Here is a 19,612-nt window from a genome sequence, read left to right on the forward strand (position 1 = left end):
TCCTGACTTTGCATGGCCCTAATGTCTTGTGGCAAATACGGACAGATGTTAGGCCACCCCAGATGCACTGTGTAATATTACAAATATGTAGAAGATGTCCAATGATAAGAGTGGAATAAATATTTAGATCATGTGGCAGCTGGGATCAAGGAACAAAGAGGGCTATGACTGAGAAATTCAGTAATACTTTTCTGAGGTACTATACAGAGAAAAATACAAATATGAGTGCTTTTGTGAAGCAGGAAAGGGCACTGGCACTGATGGGAAACTGCAAGTCGAAGGTGCTGGGTGAGAGCTCAGGAAAGGCATCTGGATAAGGGCATTGCACTGTTGTCCTGTGTACCCTGAGGAGCAAGCCGGGGTGAGCATGCTGGGGTGGACAGCAGTGGGAGAGGGGAAGATTGGTGCAGCTTTGGGGGCAGTGGTGAATGTAGGAGGCAAATGGGTTTGAAACAAATTAAGAGAATGCACAGCCTTGAAACTATAACAAGCGGCCACACAAAGCTAAAGTGTTCTGCACTTGCTTTGGGGCTCTCCGGTGCCAAGTAGGATTGATTTATGGTTAGAAGCTTTGGGAGCATTGGGTGCACCCTAGGAGATTAAGTGAAATAGTGTGGAAAAAGTGTTACAGATCACGTGATCAGGTTGTGTAGAAAAGAAAATGAAGCCAGGAGAGAAAAAACTTCGAAGGACAGTGGGGCCTTTGAGGAACTCACTGTGACCTTCAGGGAACTGAGTTGATCTCAAATTGTGGTTGGAGAGAAGAATGTTGCAATTTAAAAATTTTAAAAGTAGGCAGTTCCAGTATACGTCAAGGCCTGAGGTCCCCGATTTCCCACGTTTATCTTTGTGAGCTCAGCTTGGTCTGTGCCCCTTTGTCGGATGCCACCAACAGTGAAACTGGGCAAGGGGACTTCTAACAAGGGTGCACCGGAATGTGGGGCTCAAGGCTGTTCCGGGCACCCTGGGTCCTGGGGTTCTGTGGGGGTGGGAACTGCCTGTCCTTTGAGATTTGGCTTCAGTGACCTGCCTTGTTCACTGAGCATTTATTTCGTAAAGGAGGGGTCTGAATGTATTGATTGCCAATCCCCATGCTCAAGTCATTTGCACTGTATTTCTCTCAAAAGCAAACTTCCCTTGCATCTGGCCAATGTGTAGCTGTCTGGTGCTGGCATCTGTCTGGATCCAGGGCAATTGTATGTGCTGAGAAACCCTTTGTAGCATTTCATGTATGGCATGCATTTCTCCTGTTGCCTTTCACCTATTCCATGAAGCAGGTGCTGCTGCCGTATTCACTTTCCAGATGGGTAATCTGGGCACAGACAGACTGAAGAACTTGCCATGGGTGTACAGTGAGGCAGGGCCATGCCCAGAAGTCTGGCTTTGGAGTCTGTGCCCTTCTCCCTTTTGTTACATTTTCTCTGAGAAGAACTGATTCCAGCCCTGTTTCACAAAGGCTGTAGCAAGCTTTGTGGTTTCCTTGCATGGCCCATATCAGCCTAGGACTTAAGGTTTTCATGTAGGTCTTTTCTTTCCTAAGGTCCCCTCCCTCCCTGGAGTGTGCACACGTGTGCACGCATGCACACACACACATACACACACAGCCTGGGGAATCTGCAGGTAAGCTGGTTTCTTTGGGTGACCGTAGAGGTCAACATTTTCCTGGGAGAGTTGGAGAATGCAAATGGGAACTGTCGGAGCTATGCCGGAACCATAGGCAGAAACTGGGCTGTTCCAGGCAAACCAAGCCTATGGTCACCTTGGTTACAGGATGCAAAATACTGAGTGAGAATTGCAGGATGTTACTAGTTGACCCGTAATATTTCCAACCCTCCTAAAATTGCCAGAGGAAGGCAAAAATTCCAAAAGGCCTGCTTCCTAATAGGTACTTAATAGATTTCTGATGAGTAAATTCCTGGATCCAAATGTGCCCCAAGAATTACATGGCTAAGGATACAAGTGAATCACCGTACAGAGGGATTGGTAGTGAGAAGGGATGTGGTGGGAAAGAATAAAAAAGGCAGCTTAGCAATCAGTTCTGTCCAACCACTTAGCAAATAAACAAGTTAGTACTTGCCTAATGCGTGCACAGGCCCCACGGAAACATAACGTCCAGCTGGTTTTGTGTGCCTTGCACTGAAATGTCTACTGCTGGGGGAGAACTTGGGGCTAGTCAGCATTTCCTGCCGTAGACAGCCGCTTTCAACAGCCAGGGAACAATAGCTCTTTGAAAAGCTCAGAACCAGGGACTTGCAGGCACCAAGACTTTCTTTGAATTTGCAAAGCTAACATCACTTTATAAAACTCCAGAAACTTGATTCTTGGGAACCTGAAAGAATGCGCCCCGAGGTCAGTGAGTGGTCATGAAACCAGAACTGGGGCTGGCTTGTGCGTCAGCTGATCCCTAGTTCCAAATCTTTGACTTTGTCTGTTGTGAGGGAAGTAAGGATTCGGGGAACCCACTTCCCAGATCATTCTGGCCCTTCTGGTCCCAGGAGAATAACGGAGGGTCACAAGTGTGTCTGCATTGTTCGTATTGACATGGCTGAAAATAGCTGCCGATCTTCCCTGCTCTGTTCCTTTGATCCAGCTGTACCAGCCTGAGAGTGGAGGACCAGCCTCATGGCCTGCACTGTGAGCTTCACAGGGGTGGCCTGGATTGCAATGGATGCCATTTCTCAAGGCTTTGAAGAGAAACGTCCTCAGCCTAGCTCATGCGCCTCAGTGCTAACCTCCCAGGCCTGGCTGCCCAAGGAAGAAGGCAGAGGCTGTGGTTAATGCTGGTCTCAGACCTCACAGCCAGTGTCACAGTATAGTTTGAGATGAGACGAGGCCACAGCATTCTCTGGGCCTCCAAGTCTGTGTTTTGGATTCAGGTCGGTGTAGAAAGATTTATCATTAATAAAATCTATGGATCCAGTTTTACTGCGGTATTTTCAGGGGACTTATGGTCCCTGCACCTTTTACTCAGCTCGTCCATTCACTTGCTGGCTAGTGATTTGTGTTTGATGCCTGTTCTTTCATAAGAGGCTGTCAGCTTAACTACACTGTGGGGAGCATTGTGTGAAGATGGGGCTTATCCGAGACACGAGCCAAGACATGAGCCACGAGCCACGAGCCATGTGTTGGAAGGTCAATCAACACTGTTTAAACGGAAGTTCTGGGTAGATATGCATGAAAGTATTTTCTTCACCCTCATTCAATTCTCTAAATTTTCTGAGTTTTAAGACAGGATGTGCCAATCTGTATAATAGCAACATCTGACTCTGCATGTTAAGAGTTCAGTCCCAACAGCTGAGTCATATAGAAAGCACAGTGTACAAGTTCTAAGTAAGCTTTTCAAGTGGTATAAAACTGTCACTGGCTTTATGTAGCACACTTTTCTCCAGTTGCACAGGGGATGGAAACCAGAGTCAGTCAGTGAAGCTAGGCAGCCCAGTGATCACCAGGTAAAAGCCAGGCCAGGCCTGGGCTTGTGGATGTGATTGTTTGCCATTTTATCTGTCATCCCCTGCCTATTGACTGTGGTCTCTAATGATGCATTTCACACTGCAGTGTTATGACTGAGCTCATAACACTGAGGTATTTTCATAACTCACTGAGCTCATAGCTCACATAATATTCACTGAGTTCATAACATTGCAGTGTGAGATGTACCCTTAGAGATGCTTTCTTTGTTTACTTCTATAAAAACCATGACTCCTTGGAGAACACAGGCTTAGGGATCATTTGACGGGAGAACAAGTTTACCGCAGAACTGCATTGGTGACTGAGCCATTAGGGGCGCTGAGATCAGCTGGGGCCTGAGGTGGTGATAAGTTCACTGTCCCAGAAGCCCCCTGGAGCTCTCAGTGCATTAGCAACTCCACAGGGCCTCCTTCAGAGTCTGCTGTGTTACTGCTTCCCGAGTCTACAAACCCTGCTGAGAAAATGGTCAGTAGACAGGAAAGTTCCCAGAGAGTTCAGTTTGTAGGTGGGAAAGTCAGAAGTCTGAGGATACTACGCTAGAAGGATTCTTACTGGGCTGGTGGCCAACTAGCTCCTGAAGCTCTTGGGAAGATGAAGTCTTGTCACACTGATGATGGTCAGAGGAAGGAGATTTTGAAGACATCTTGACCTAAACCTACAAAAGGCCTTGAGTCTAGGAGACCTCTCATTTTATGCCTGTGTGGATGAAGGATACACAGTGCTTACTGTTTGAAACAGAACTCTGTTTTCTTATTATATCCAAATTGGCAAAGCTTTGAATTCTCATTTAGGGGGAAACAAGATTTATCTGAAATTCTTTCTCTCAAGAGTTGAATGTTTAAGAAATTAGCGGGACTGGGGATATGGCTCAGAGGCAGAGCACTTCCCTAACATGTGAAAAACTCTGGGCTCAATCCCCAGCACAATTGCAAAAAGGCAAAAGAGCCAAATTATAAGGCAGATACTTAATCTCCTTTACCCTCAAATAGTAAACATAGATGTAGAAGCACGTACAGCTTAGCTATGTGTAAAATATATTCTTTTAACTTAAAATGAAGGACCCTTCCCCACATCATCAACAACTCCAATGGATTTGAAGCCACATAGCCCTACTGCTTTGGTGCCTAAAGACCTTAATTCCCCATTGCTTGCAGAGGAGCCAGGAGCAAAACTGTTCCAGAGAGTATTTCTATGTGATTTATTCAACTTCACTGCCTGCGTATATCATTGCTGTATGGGAAATACAGAAACTTAATAAGGAAAAGGCATACATTTTGGAGCTATTTGCAGGTAAGGTGGGGTACAAATGTTTAACATTTTCAGGTTAGCAGATCAGGATCATATTTTCATTTACTCTGGAAAACATTCACTGTTTCTGAAAAAAAGCATTACTTTGTGTAAACAGGTTCTTTCTCAAACAATGCCACCTCTGTCTCAAGCAGAAAAATAAACCTACAAACATGCTTTCAAGTTTCAGGTTGGAATAAGAATACCTTATTCCTTAAAAATTCTGATAATTTAAACTTAAAAACTATAAAAATATGTTCAGTGGTAAGGCACATACTTAGCATGAATGAGGCCTGGGTTTGATCCCAGCTCTGCACTGCAGTAATAATAATTTAAAAGTGAAAAATTCAGAACACAATCATCAGCTCAAAATTTACAAGTGTGGATGTTTCAAATGCACCAGCCATAATTATTTTAATCTTTACCTGTCTGGTCTCTGAAAAGGCAGCAACATATCCACTCTCCCGTTGATATCTGTCTTCTTCCCATGCACCCCACATCATACCCCTTACTGGACCTCTGTCCCTCCACAAGCCATAATTTTGAACTGAAAATCCACAGAATAATTCTGTGCTTAGAAGATATGTAGAGTAGCCAAAGCAAGCCAGGGCGACAAGAGCAAAACAGAAGGTATTACTACCCTGGACTTCAAGTTATATTACAAAGCTATAGTGATTTAAAAAAAAAAAAAACACAGCATGGTACTAGCACACAGACATACACAAACAGGAAACAGACAAGTAGATCAATGGGACAGAATAAAGGATGGAGAAATAAATCTAGAGACACTCAGCTCTCTGATCTTTGACAAAGATTTGGAGGAAAGATAGCCTCTTCAATAAATGGTTCTAGGAAAACTCTATCCACATGCTGCAGATTGGCTCTAGACCCTATCCTCACTATATATTAAACTAAAATACAAACAGGTCAAACGATCTAAATATTAAATAGCAACACTTAATGTACTAGCAGTAAAATAGGTAAAACTAGCATACACAGATACAGGCAAGGACTTTCTGAATAGAACCCCAGTGCCATGTGCAACAGTAGAAAGAATCAGCATAGTGGATCACATCAGATTCAAAGGCTTCTGCACAGAAAAGGAAACAACCAACACATTGAAGAGACAACCTACAGAAGGGGCAAATTTTTTGCCAGCTATTACTCATTTACAATAGTAGTATCTAGATAAATAACTCCAAAAAATTGTCTATCGCCAGTAAGCGTCCCAATACAAACATGGGCATTTGGAATGAACAGACACATCTCAGAAGAAATACAGATGACCAATAAATCCATGAACAGCGTTCAGTATCTCTGGACATTAGAGAAATGCAAGTTAAAACAACACGGAGATTCCATTTCACTTCAGAAAGAATAGCTACCATTAAGAAATCAAATAATAGTGACAAGGTAATTTGGAAAAAAAGCCTTCTACATTGTTGGTGGGATTATAAATCAATATAAGCACTAAGGAAATTAGTATGGCGATTCCTCAAAAATCTAAAAGCAGAAGTTGTATTTGATCTAGATAGTCTCCTGCTAGTATCCTTCTGAAAAAGTTAAAGACATATTATTACAGTGACACATGTATACCCATGTTTACAGCAGTGCAATTCGTAATAGCGAAATCTTGGAAGCAGCCTGTACGTTCACCAAGTTGCTCTGAAGAAATGGAGCCATTTAGTCATGTGAGCCCTAATTAATTAGCTTCTGGTGGAAGCTGGCACATCTTCATCCTCAATGCTTCCCTTTTCTGCAGCTCAGCATTTTTATACAGAAGAATTCCACTTAGATTACTCCCTGGAAACCTCCAAGAATTGCTAAAAGTAATTTGCAATACCAAGTGACCTATAACCTAATTTTAGCTGAGATAATATTGGTTATTTATACCATTATTGTTTACCGTCAGTAGTGAGTTGCCTTCTTGTTCGTGGTTTTTTTCTTGCAGTTCCTAATCGCCTAGTTCTACAGACCTCTGCTTATTTACCTGCTGTATTATCTCCGTGAAGTCACACTGGAACAGGCAGAAAAGTATTGTCATAGCTCATTAAATGATGACCCTGAAGCACTGAGGAGCATTCTAACTGGATGTGGCCCAACCTCATTTCGAAATGTTCAGGGTCCGCCCCACCCCCAGACACCCAGACAGCAAGCTTGGGTGCATTTGCAGGCATGAGATGCCTTTTAAGCTAATTATGGCTTTAAAATATTTAATTTCTTTGGTCGACTCAATTATCTTGGCTAATTGAAACATTTGATTTTTTATTTATAATTACTTAATTTTGGTTGCTAGTTACAAATTGTAATCTTGATATAAATATTTTTGAAAACCGGATCACAGTTCACGGATCCGTTTACTGCATACTGAAACAAAAACTCTGTCTTCCAGGCCGGTAGGGACCAACCTGGAATTAATGTCTTGTTGTTTATTATGGAAACGTATGGTGTATACATTTCCTTTTATTTAATGAAGGAGCAGGAGGAAAGGGAAATGTCCAAAGCTAGGACTGACCCAGGAAGGAGAAAGATGCCAGGTGTGGTGCCACACAGCTGGTTACCTCTGGACTCCAAGGCTGCTGAGGATTGAAGGTTCAAACCCTGGGTAGCTTAGTGAGGGGGCAAGATCCTATCTCAAAGTTTAAAACGCTTAAAAGGCTTGGATGTAGCTCAGTGCCAAGGCCTAGGGTGGGTTCAGTCCCCAGTACCTAAAAGGGGAGAGAGGGAAAAAGGAAAGAGACAGGGTAGGTGTCTGGATAATTTTGGCTATCATTTCTCAGTCTGTGTACTTGCGCTGAGCACTTTGTTGTTCTTGCTCCCTCTGACTGAGCCTCTGTTTCCTTCCCTTAATCTTTTTCCTCCGAGACTCTTCTGATTGTCACCGTGATCATCCTTTTTTCAGTTCCTTATCACTCACTGGCCAGAAACACATTCCGTGCCAGCGAAGGTCAAGCTGATTTTCAAGATGACCTGGATTTTTCTGCTTAACCTTGAAAGTTGCCATGGGCCTTGTTCTGGGTTTCCTGTGAGCTCTTTGGTCTCAGCTACCTCTCTTTTTTTCACTGATTCTCTAGGCTGATAAAATTGCCAACTTTACACACTGTAAACAGCTCACAAGAAAGCAGAGATTCTTCTACAGAGCCATTCCCTAGATCCAAGTCAGGCAGTCCTGACTTTCTTTAAAAGAGCCAGTGACTGTTTTCCTGGCTTGCCAATTAAAAGAGGTCTTCATTGAATTTGAACTCTTAGAGGATGAGGTTTAAATAAAGTTTACATGTTCATTCTCTGTTGAAGTCTTCGCATTCTTACCGTCCCCTCGCCAAAGGAAAACCAGAGAGGTTAACTGAATGATAGATTGGAAAACAAAGCGGTCGAAGAAAAACCTTCATCTACTTCACTTTCCCCCCACTTTTAAACTAAAATAATGCTTATCATCTACTTCATGACTCAGGCGTTGGGTGTAAATAAAAAGGACGGAAATTGGTCCTTATCATTTGGCCATGAACTTGCCACACTTTGTAACATGAGCTGGGCGGACTGGCTCCTGTCCTGTGCTGCTTCTTTTTGGTGGTGGTGGTGGTGGGGGGACAATGACTGTTTCTCCACCTTCTCCAGGCTCCTCATTTGTCCCTCTAGCCTGGCTTCGCTCTCCCCATGCCCATTCCCGGTGCTGGGTGCCTCTCGTCTTGAACTTTCCATGGGTGCTTTTGTGCATTCAGTGCGTAGTAACTTCTGATGCCAGGCTCTGCCAGGGAAGGTGTCAGGATGTCGCTTGCAGGAGTCTGATAGGGGGAGGCAGGCCGCCTGCCATTCAGCAGCTTCCTTCCTTTCATGCCAGCAGCACGAGTGCCAACCTCCTCTCAGGCCCTCCTGTTTCTACTCTTCCCGCTCCAGGACTGCTCTGCAGCCCGAGTGGGTCTCATCGCAAGCCTCTGGTGGAAGCCAGCGCCCTTTCTTCTTTTGCTCCCCCTGAACTCTGCTCTTTCCCCAGCCCTGCTTTTTATTTTCGTCTTCAGAACCGTTCTCTCTCACTTCTCAGACTGAGAGCTGAGAATTGCCACTTCGTGCTTCATTCTTTTTGGCAGGGGTTGGGGGAGTTGACACAGTGTCTTAGTGATTTTCTCTGCTGGGGCAAAATATCCAACACTCAAAGAAGGAAGGATTTATTTGGCTTGCACTCTGTAAAAGTTTCAGTCCATAATCAGCTGGCTCCAAGGCAGAGAGACCACCTTCCTGGAGGCAGAAGACAGCAAAAGCAGTGAGCGAGAAGGGCCAGTCTACTGAGATTAGGGTGGGACCAGTCCAGACAGTGGACCCATCCAACAGTCACCCTCCTTAATCCCAGCACCTTAACCCCAACATGACACTATGAATCAATCACACACTCTAGATTCAGCCCCTTCCAAAAAAGCCCTAAAACTGCATGAGGCTTTGGAGGGCTATCTAGGTACAAATCATAACAGGATCTCACTGTGTAGTTCAGACTGGCCTTGAACTCACTCTGTAGCCCAGGCTGGCCTCAAATATGAGGTGATCCTCCTGCCTCAGCCTCCAGAGTCTTGGGATTACATGTGTTCACCATCACCCCTGGCTTGTTGCTTCCTTCTGTTTCAGCCACCCTGGATGCCGCTGTCTTTGAGATCTTGGGGAACCTCATATTCACTATATGAGAAGCATTCACTGATTTCTGCTCAGCATCTGATACCACTGCTCCTCGTTCTTTCTGAAACTGTCATCACCTGCTCACTCCATGCAGCAGGGTCTCCCTGATTTTCCTGTTCTGTCTTTAGAAGATGCTGCACTGATGCCTCTTCCCCTGACTTTGTTTTTTCTATCTCTTGAAGGACAGATGTACTGATATGAGTTGTTTTCTTGTCCATTTATATGCAGGGATTTTACCTGGGCTCCTTGTCCCAACAGACACACAGCCGCCAGCTCTGCTGTCCGAGGTCCTGTTTGGATTCCCTTCAGCTTCTCAACCTATTCCAACTAATTCCTTGTATTTATGGGACTAGGCAACCCCCTTTCCTGGTTCCAAGTGTGACTGTGTTTTTGTGGCATCAGCTTGATCAGCACTTTGATGAGTTGGAAGGGTTTCTTATAGTGGGAATGAGGTTGTTCTTGGTGGATCCTCATGACCTCAGTCACTGATAGTGATCAGACCATGTCTCGGTTACTTTTCTCTCATTCCTGGGACAAAACACCCGACACCCAAAATGAAGGAAGGAAAGGTTTACTTAGCTTACAGTTTTTGGAGGTTTCAGTCCCATAATCAGCTGGCTGCAAGGCAGGGTGACATGGCACTGGGGTGACACTTCAAAGCAGCAGCCAGAGCAAAGGTGGAGAGAAGCCTCTTCCCCTCCCTTATAATGTACACTGGCCACCCCTCCCCCTCAAGGTGGGTGTAGCACTCCTAAAATCTCCTTGTCCTCCTCTTGCACAGGATGAGGGTATTTATCAAAGTAAGGACCCTGGCTCCCTGCTGAGTCTCTCGGTCAAACTTCTAAGCTCCTCCAGTTGGCACAATGTATCCTCCATAACACGCTGTCCCAGCCTGTACTTCCTAAGACAAAGATCTGAGTTTTACTCTCCTGTTCTCAAAATCTTTGGCTCTGTTTTACATCCTGACTGAAGTTCTAATCGCTCATCTCTGCAGGTCACGGGGCCCTGTACAGCTTGGCCCAACCTTATTTCCCAGGTTTGTTTCCCACTTCACTGACTTTTTCAGTGACAGCAAACACTCAGCTCCATATATCTCCTCCCTATTTAGCTCACAACAGTGCTGTGCAGTAAGAAGACAGTGTTAGTCTTGTTATAATATCCTGCTTACCACATTTTAAAGGTAAAAATCAGCAAAGTTCATTTCATTAATATATTTTATGTAACCTAATAATGCAAAACAATACCATTTCAAATGTACTCAGTATAAAAATTATTAGTGAGCTATTTTACTTCATATTAATGCTGTCTTTGAAATGCAGTGGAAGCCAGTATAATGCCAAGGTTGCCCAGTCTGCAATGGTCCTCTCGGCGGTGGCCCAGGCCCGGCAGCTCCCAGGGCATCTGGAAGGCCGCGGTAAGCATCCTGGTATGCTCTTAGGTGCACAGTAACTGCGCCTCCTTTTGCTCCTCTCTCAAAGTTGGGTCCAGCATGTTTGGCCCCCTGAGATTACATCAGCTCTCCTTCCTACAGTTCCTGTGAAGAGGGGTTGTGGCTTTTTGAGTCAAAAGAACTTGGGGAGTTGAGGAGCAAGTGTCTCAATGAGAGGACAAACATCCTGGCACTGCCTGAAAACCACGTGGGAACCTGTGACTGTTTCAATGGCAGCAGCGTTACCAGGCTCTCCAGGGTGGGGGGCGCTCTGTGGGCCCTGCGCCCAAATTCATCCCCCAATGAGACTCTGTGGGGCCTCTGCTTTCTGGTCCCGCTGTCCCTGGGGGCCCAGTCAGGCCAAACGCCCCCTGAAGGCCATGATCCTGCTGGCTAGTCCGCACATCATGGAGTCTAGGGGTCCACGACACCCCAGTTCCTCGGCACCTGAACTTCTCTTCTCCCCCTGAGCCACTCTTCTGGCACCACCAAAGCTCTTTCTGGAAATCTTCCACTGGTGGGCAGCAGCCCTCCTGCCTCTTGCAGTCTCCGCAGTTCAGGAGTGGCCAGCCGGGTCTAGCTAGCCAGTTTTCAAGAGCTCAGTAACTTCTTGTGGCCAGGGACTAGAATAACGGATGGCATAGTCTCACTGATTTAAGATGTTCTTCCGACCTTACAGACTAGAGCCACCTGAAGTCCCATCTATCCAAGGAATCTTCCAAGATGCCTTGTGTCAAAAAAGTCCCTGATTCCTGCAGAGTATTTTTGTTGGTTGGTTGGTGGTGCTTGGGATTGGACCCAGGCTTTACACTGAGCTAATATTCCAGCCCTTTTTTGAGTATGTTTACAGTTCTCTTTATTGAGTACTTAATATAACATGTTATGATTTGGATCAAAAATGTCCCGTAAAGAGTCAGAAGTGGGACTTTGAAAGATAATTAGATCATGGGTGTACTAACCTTACCAATCTGTTAATGAGTTTAGAACTGAATGTGCTTTTAAGAAGCAGGACCAAGGCAACTCATTTGGGACCCCTCCTGTCTCTCGGGAGCTATTTTTATTCCCCATTCCTTTTCTCCAATAAATTTTAAGGCATACCATTAATTTAATAACAAATAGTTAATTGAAAATGTAAGGTGATCCATTAAATACTGTCTGTGCACATAGATGATAAATTGTAGCTTATTTCAGAAATAGTGATTCAGTCCTTGTAGAAAATAGTTTGGCAATTCTACAAAAATTAATCATAATTACCATTTCAGGCTTGCTGCTAGCTGTCTTCCCAAGATAATTGAAACATACATCCACACAAAACTTGTGCATGGATATTACAGCATTGTTATTCATAATAGCCCCAAAGTGGAAATGTCTGTCAGCTGAGGAGTAGCTAAAATGTGGTACAATAGAATATTATTTGGTAATAAAAAGAAATGAAGTGTTGAGACATTGTACAGCATGAATGGATCTTGAAGAGCATTTGCTAATTCAACGAAACTAGTTAAAAGGAAAACACGTATCGGCTGATGCCATTTATAGGAATGTCCAAATCAATAAGGACAGTGGAATCATGCTGGCCTGGGTGGTAGCTGTTGGAGTCACCGCTCATGGGCACAAGGTTTCTGGGGGGGGGGGGGTAAATGTGCTCTGAAATCGGATTGTAAGGGGTATAAAAATACTAAGATGTATTTCATACATATATCAACTCCCCACAATGAATGTAGTCATTATGCTCTGCACAGTGCTAGTAAAAATTTTTTAAAAAATGATATTGCAATGATGCTAACACAACTCACTATTTACACCAAAACACATTGAATTCTATATACTAAGTGGATATACTTATAATATGTATATTATTTCTTGATAAAGCTATTAAAGTCAGGAGCAGTTGATTAGAATTAAGAAACCATGTATACTTTGCCATTGATTAAGAGAAACAACTTCCTTCAAGTAACTAATGACCATGAAATCTAATCAAAATTTCCGCCCTCCAAATTTATGGAAATTTCCTCTGGGTGATAATTGTGAAGAAAACTATATACTGTTCCCAGAAGAGATGACTGTATTTTGGTCACAGTGAGAGATAGAGACTTTCGAATCAGCCAGCCCCATGGGAGAAACCAAAATACAAAAGTAACCTTGGCCTTTAGCTTCTTCCAGGAGTACCCACCTGAGCCCTCACTAAGGTGAGGTAGAGTCCTGCTGATTTGCTTCTCCTCATTGGCTCAGTCTGTTTTTTATTGCTATTAAAAATACCCAAGAGTAGTAAAACAAAAAACAAAAAAACCCAGGCTGACCAAAAAAGTTTATTTAGTATATAGTTCTAGAGGTTGGAGAATATGGGGGCAACATTTGCGCAGCTCTGGTATGGGACTTACCGTGGTGACAGCGTCACAGGGTGGGGACCTGAGAGCAAGAGAGGGAGCTGCAGGAGTCAAGCTGGTTTCCCAACAAGCCATTTCCATGGAGCTGACCCGCTGCAGGAGACCCGTATCAGCTTCTCCATGATCCGACCAGCATCTGCTAGACGCTGCCTTCTGCAGGTTCTGCACCTTGATTCCTCACTAGACACCAAGTTTCCAGCACATGAACATTTGGGGGACACATTCCAGCTACATCTAAACTACAGTACACTCCATTTTATAAGATCCTGGAAGCAAGGAGGAATAGACCATCCTGACGCAGAGCAGGTGCTTGGGAAACCTGTTGGGTGGGACAGTTCTGGTCCCCCCAGAACTGGAGAGGGGCAGTGCTGCACATCTGGCAGGTGTTTGCCTCCCAAGTTGTGCTAACTTAGAACTCTGGGGCCCAGTGACCTCTGTGCCTCTGTTTCTGTTGCCACTGTACCATGATCAATGGAGGAGCACTCGTGAACCGTGTATTAATAGGAGGAAGTTTAAACCATTTTCTGTGGAGAAGAAAAACTTTCATACCCATTTTTAAAAGGCTGAATAGAGTCATGAAGCTGGAGATTCGGCTTCAAATGTTCCCTGGACAGTAGAGCCCTTTATTAACTGCGTAAGAGAATGAGCTGTGGGGGACTTGGGTTTCTTATCAAAGCTGGGCAGAATTGACAGCTCTTTCTACCTGGGCATTAGTAAAGTATCTGATTTTGCGTTTCACCCGAAATTACCAAGTAGCACAGCCCTCTGCTGATTTCTGAAGTTGTATGACACTCACTTTCCAAATCAGATCCCCTCCGAGGTTTCTGAAGCACAAGGTGATGCCTGAATCTCATCTTTGCTGCCTCCACTAGGTCACCTGAGGGCTTTGCAGGGCAGCCGTGCACCTGTACAGTCTGAAGGATGAGTCCCAGAGGTTCTGAGAGACTCCCCACCCTTTCCCCACTGGTGCCCCTGGAAGACTCAGCTTGAAGGGGTTTTCACAGAGTTTTGCTGGCTGCAGTGTAGTATTTTTCCTTGGAAATGTGGCAGGAAATGGTGACTTGTAACTAATTGTTAGGGTGTTCAATGCTCGTTTCATTATATGTAATCTCATTCATCCTGAGAATGAATTCAAGGTTCAGACTCAAGCCAGGAAGAAAGTTAAGATAAGCGCTTTACTAGGAATTCACAGCAGAGGAAGCTGATGTTTGACATGATGTACTTCGTGGCTGGAGAGAGTCTTACACTTCACATGTCATGCAAAGGCCTTCAAACATGAATCATAAAAGCTAAAATTTGGATTTTTGTAAACAGAGAAGTTGAAAATTGTAGAAGGTAAATATCCTTGCTTCCTGAAAAAGACCAGCTAATCAACAGATATGCAGGAGCAATCCATTTCACATATATTTTACCTATGGATTTGCATAACAGGTTTAGATCTGTACTGTGTTTCTATTTGCTTATTTGTTTGGCAACATCATCCATAGCTAACAAATATACAGCGTGTTTGAGAACAGACATCTGACCCTGACACGTGACTTTATTATTGGTTACTGCACCTGAAAGCCATTCCAAGAACAGCATTTCTGGGAAAACTGACAGAGATTTAGGGCCCTGAGTATACAGCAAATACAAATATTTTTTAAAAATTAACAGCAGTGAAAACTGTTGAAGAGACTTCTCCTCAGTAGCATCCTGTCTTGTACCGAATAGATGCTGGTTACAACCCCAAGTTGTGGCAAAAATGTTGCCCTATTTTGCCAAATGTCCCTTAGGAGTAAAAGGGCCCTGTTTTGTGATGTCAGGTTAACTGCTTACCTGCTGGACAAAGCCATTCAGTACAAATATAATGTGAGCCATGTAAGTAATTTTATATTTTGTGATCATCACATTAATAGAAGTAAAATGAAACAAAGTTAATATTTTATTTGATTCACTATATCTAACATATTATCACTTGAACATATAACCAATAACAAAAAGTTATTAATGGCAATTTTACAGTTTTTGTCCTCCTGGTATTTAAGTGTTCAAAATGTATTCTGTATTTTTATACCTGTGGCACATTCCACTTTGGGTTTGTCTCAGTCAAGCACCTATAGGTGTGTGTGGCCAGCGGCTATTATACTGGATGGCAGAGAGTTAAAGGAGTGCTTTTAAAAATAACTACAGCTTGTTCGTACTCTGCAGCAGGAGGTCCTCTACAGAAAGTGTGCACAGGCACACTGTTAAGTGGAAATGGAGCACAGAACTGCATACATGGTGTGACACATGTGAAAAATTATTTTTGAGGGCCAGAGATTTTGCTCAGGGGCACAAGCACCTTCGTGGCATGCACAAGGTTGTGAGTTCAAACCCTGGTACCCAAAACTCAAATGTCTATGTATTTTCATGTATATGTATAGCCACTGGTGTATATTTGTGAGTACACATGTATGTAAATAAAAATCCAGAGGGACACCTAATAGAACTAGAAGTAAGAGGGTGGGCAACCTAGGACTTAACTGTAGTATCTTAAAGTTTTAAAGGTATTCACAAATGACTGTGGTAGTTGTGATTTACTATGTCCCCCAAAATGAGCATTGGTTGAAGGCTTAGCTTACAGCTGGTGAGTGTTTGAAGTGATTGGACCATGAGGACTCTGACTTCCCTGGTGGGTTCTTCCACTGATGAGATGTTAATTTCATGGCATTATTGGGGTGATAGAAGCAGGAGGCGGGGCCTGGGGAAGGAAGTGGATCCTGGAGTTGTGACCTTGGAAGCTATGTCTGGCCCTGGGCCTGTCCTCTCTCTGGCTTTCTCTCTCTGCTTCCAGACTGAGCTCTCGCCCCGCACAGCGTCTACACCCCACTCCCTTGGAAGATCAGTACTGCTAGCTGACCGTGGCACTGAATACAGGGACCAAAACAACTCTTTCTTCCTTTGCTGTTTAGATCAGGTATGGTCACAGTCATGAAAAGCTGATTAGCACAATCTTGTATGATCAATACTTTTGAAAAGTGAGCTCTTAGGTATAACTATACTAAAAACCTCTAATGACCAGTGGTTTTTACTCCAGACTTTCCCTTAGATCGCCAGTTGAATTTTTTAAAAAAGTATCCTACCTGAGCTGGGTGTGGTCCATACACTGTATTCCCAGCACGGTGGGTGGCTGAGGTGGGAGGGTCAGAAAAGTGAGGCCAGCCTGGGCATGTAGTGACTTAGCAAGACCCTGTCTCAACATAAAATGGGCTGGGAATGTAGGTCAGTGCAAAGGACCTGCTTTCAATCCCCAGTACAGAAAACAAGCAGAGTCTCTGGGATTTAGATTTTAAACTCTTCACGTGATTCTAAAGTAGAAATGAGAGCTATGAATATGAAGAAAGAATAGACTGTGTCCTTCAATTATCTGTGGACATTTCTTGAAAAGAGAGTGTGAAAGTACCCAAGAGAAGGTCCTTTGAGGCATCTGATCTGTGAGTTTTCTGCTAATAAAGGCAAATCCATATTTTAAAGATGGATCAAATGAGCTGAGGTTGACATCTTTATGAAAATGGAAAGAGCCTGATAAAGTAGTGCTGGTCTTTTTTTTTTTTTTTTTTTTTTAAGCTATTCTAGATAAACTGTAGCAACCCAACATGCAATGTTGCAAGACCCCAAAGTTACCCTCCCTGGGAAGTTGCCTAATAGGTCATCCAGGAAAGAAACCTTATAGATAAATCTAAGTTATTCACTTAGATTCATGAGGTCATTGTCACCATTTGAAAACATGAGATTAACCATCTTTGATATGTGAAAGCATCACTTAAATTGAACTGATGGGCAAAAATCTCATAAAAATTCCAGTTTTCTCCTGTTGCTGGATTCTGCTTCAGTGCATGGAAGTTATAATGACAGCACCATCCAGGGGGAAGCCAGTGTAAGCTTGTTTGACAAAATCAGTCCCCGAGAGCCAGGCATGTTTTACACTGATCTAGTATTGGGCAGGAGGCAGCTCTCTTCTTCATTGATCTCTTTTGTACTGAATAAAATGAAGCAAATCAGGGTTTGGCAAGCCTAATAGCTGTTATCTGTCTGGTAAATACACAGAAATTGCCTGATCTAGTGCATGCTCCATTCATTTGTCCTGGAGTTTAAAGACCCACTCTTGTGTAACCATGGAAACAGGCTCATCTCCTGAGGAAATGGATTCAGAGCCTCCCTCCTAATGATAATGTATAACACCAGCTCTGAAGAGAATAATGGGTCCACATTACGGACCATTGTTGATCTGCTAATATTTCCTGGCTCAAGGAGTCTACGCCTCATTTAGTTTTAGTTCTGAGGCTTACATCTGATGTGCAGTTGTATATGGGGCAGGTTTGATACTTTAATCCCCTGCTAATGAATTAGTACAGTTTTATGCACAACCAAAATACCAGACTTGTTTTGTATAGACTCTGAAGTTAGTAGACATTTAACGACAGACACCTATACTTGTTTCCATAAGCTGAAAACACTGATGACAGGATCTGACTCTGGCTGAGAGACCAAAGTAAAGGAATAGCAGCCCCCGTGATCTGAAGATGATCGGCAGGGAAAAAGCCATAAACATGAGTTGGCTGAGAGTGGGGTCCAAGATTTTGTACTACATGCTGAGGTGGGGGAATGTAACTGGAATTTCACTTTGAAAAAATAAAACATTATAAAAGATATTTGATCTTATATTTTCAAATGATCAGGTTGCGGCATTAAGATGGAAAATTTAGGTTAAATCAAGCACAAAACAAGATATTGAGTTTTTGTTGTAAATTTTCAGGTAGAATTTAACAGCTAACAGGTACTTCCTAGTGCATGGGACTTTCCTGCATCTGAGCAGATTCTTTAGTCCTCTGAACTGGTCCTGCACCACCCCGAGTGGGGTGGGTTTCACCTCCCCTTATCCTGCTGCAGTTTATTCCTGGAATAAACCCCCCTCCCGCCTGGTGACTCTCCCATGGCTTTGCCCCATCTCACACGAGGGCATCTTGTTGCATTCTGTCCTTCTGTCTGCGTTCTTCAGATGCTCTCCTCACTGTAGTCCTCCTTGCCGTTTTCCTTGGCCTGCTCCACCCTTGTTAGCAGTAGACGGACTTGAGCTGTTGTCTGTGGACCTTCCACAGCACTTACCTGTTCTGCTCCCCAGTGATGAACACTACTTCCTGACTTTACTTAAACAATGGATTGCTAGGAACTAGGAAAATAAGAAACAGAGCTGCAGTTTATTAATGTGTAGTACTAAGTTATTCCACAAGGAAAATATAATCAGATTCAGACTTCCTGGGTTTCGTGCTAAGCATTGGTCTGAAGATATTAATCTCAGTTTTCTTTGTTGTGGTAAAATATAGTAACAGTACAATATAGTAAGTATGCATCAATGCAATATAATATGTATCCTCTTAATCATTTTCAGATGTACAATTCATTTGTATTAAGTATATTTGTAATTGTGTGCGACCATAACCACTATGCCCATTCAGAACTTTTTATCATCTCAGAGAAAAAGAAATCCATTAAACTACCTGTATAGACTTTCCCCATTCCCTCTCCCTGCCCTCCAGGGCAATATTTTTAAATATTTGAGGATAATGATCCAGGGATCTGAAGGTGATTTTATTTGGTGTACATTTTCACATTTCTAGATGACAGTAAGAAAAAGGCTTAGGACATCAGGAAAAATGGGTCTGTTCTTTCCAAAAAAAGTTACAGATACTTCAGTTGTATGATGGCTTGAAGATACTCATTTTTCTCATTGTCCCCTTACCTCAAGGAAAATATGATAGTCCTCACATGAGGTATACAAGGAGGCATTATTTTCCTGCAGAATTTTGTGATTTTAATGTTCAAATTAGGAAAGGATCAAGTGGAATGCACTGTTGGAGCAGTTGTCAGAACCAATTGATAACAAAGACTAAAACGTCCTCTTTTTAATACTGGGGGGAAAAACACTAAAAGCTGGTACATAATTTTATCTAAATATTTATCTAAATATTTTATTTCTGGGTTGACTCGTGTGTTTTCCTTACAGTACAGTTTGTTATAACTTCTATTCAGAAAAAGTTTAAGCTAAAATTCTTAACTTCAGTTCAGTAATTCTCAACCCTGAAAATACAGTAGAATTCTTATGGGATTTCTAGTGGCAAGACTGGGTAGCATATAATCTTGTAAAGCCCTCCAGCTAATTCTTATGGGCAGGCAGGGGTAAAGATTATTGATCTAATATGATCTGAGAGTGACCTGGTATAGACATAATAGTGTATAACACATTATGAGGTATATTTGCTGTCATTTGCTTGAAGCATTTCCTATTTGCAGGTTTGGGTCAACAATTTAAAAGCTGACTCTGAAAATGTAAACCTGTTAAGCCGTGACCATGTCTGTCAGA

At 43.1% G+C, this 19,612-nt stretch overlaps 1 protein-coding gene across 1 annotated transcript in view; it reads left to right on the forward strand.

Moving 5' to 3' along the window:
- Gna14 (G protein subunit alpha 14) overlaps window positions 1-19,612 on the forward strand; it is a 200,986-nt gene that overhangs the window by 67,874 nt on the left and 113,500 nt on the right. The window lies entirely within an intron of this gene.

This window comes from Cavia porcellus, unplaced genomic scaffold (assembly GCF_034190915.1).
Source record: "Cavia porcellus strain 051 isolate PalLab524CR breed Dunkin Hartley unplaced genomic scaffold, mCavPor4.1 scaffold_1, whole genome shotgun sequence".
In the NCBI taxonomy this organism is placed as follows: Eukaryota; Metazoa; Chordata; class Mammalia; order Rodentia; family Caviidae; genus Cavia; species Cavia porcellus.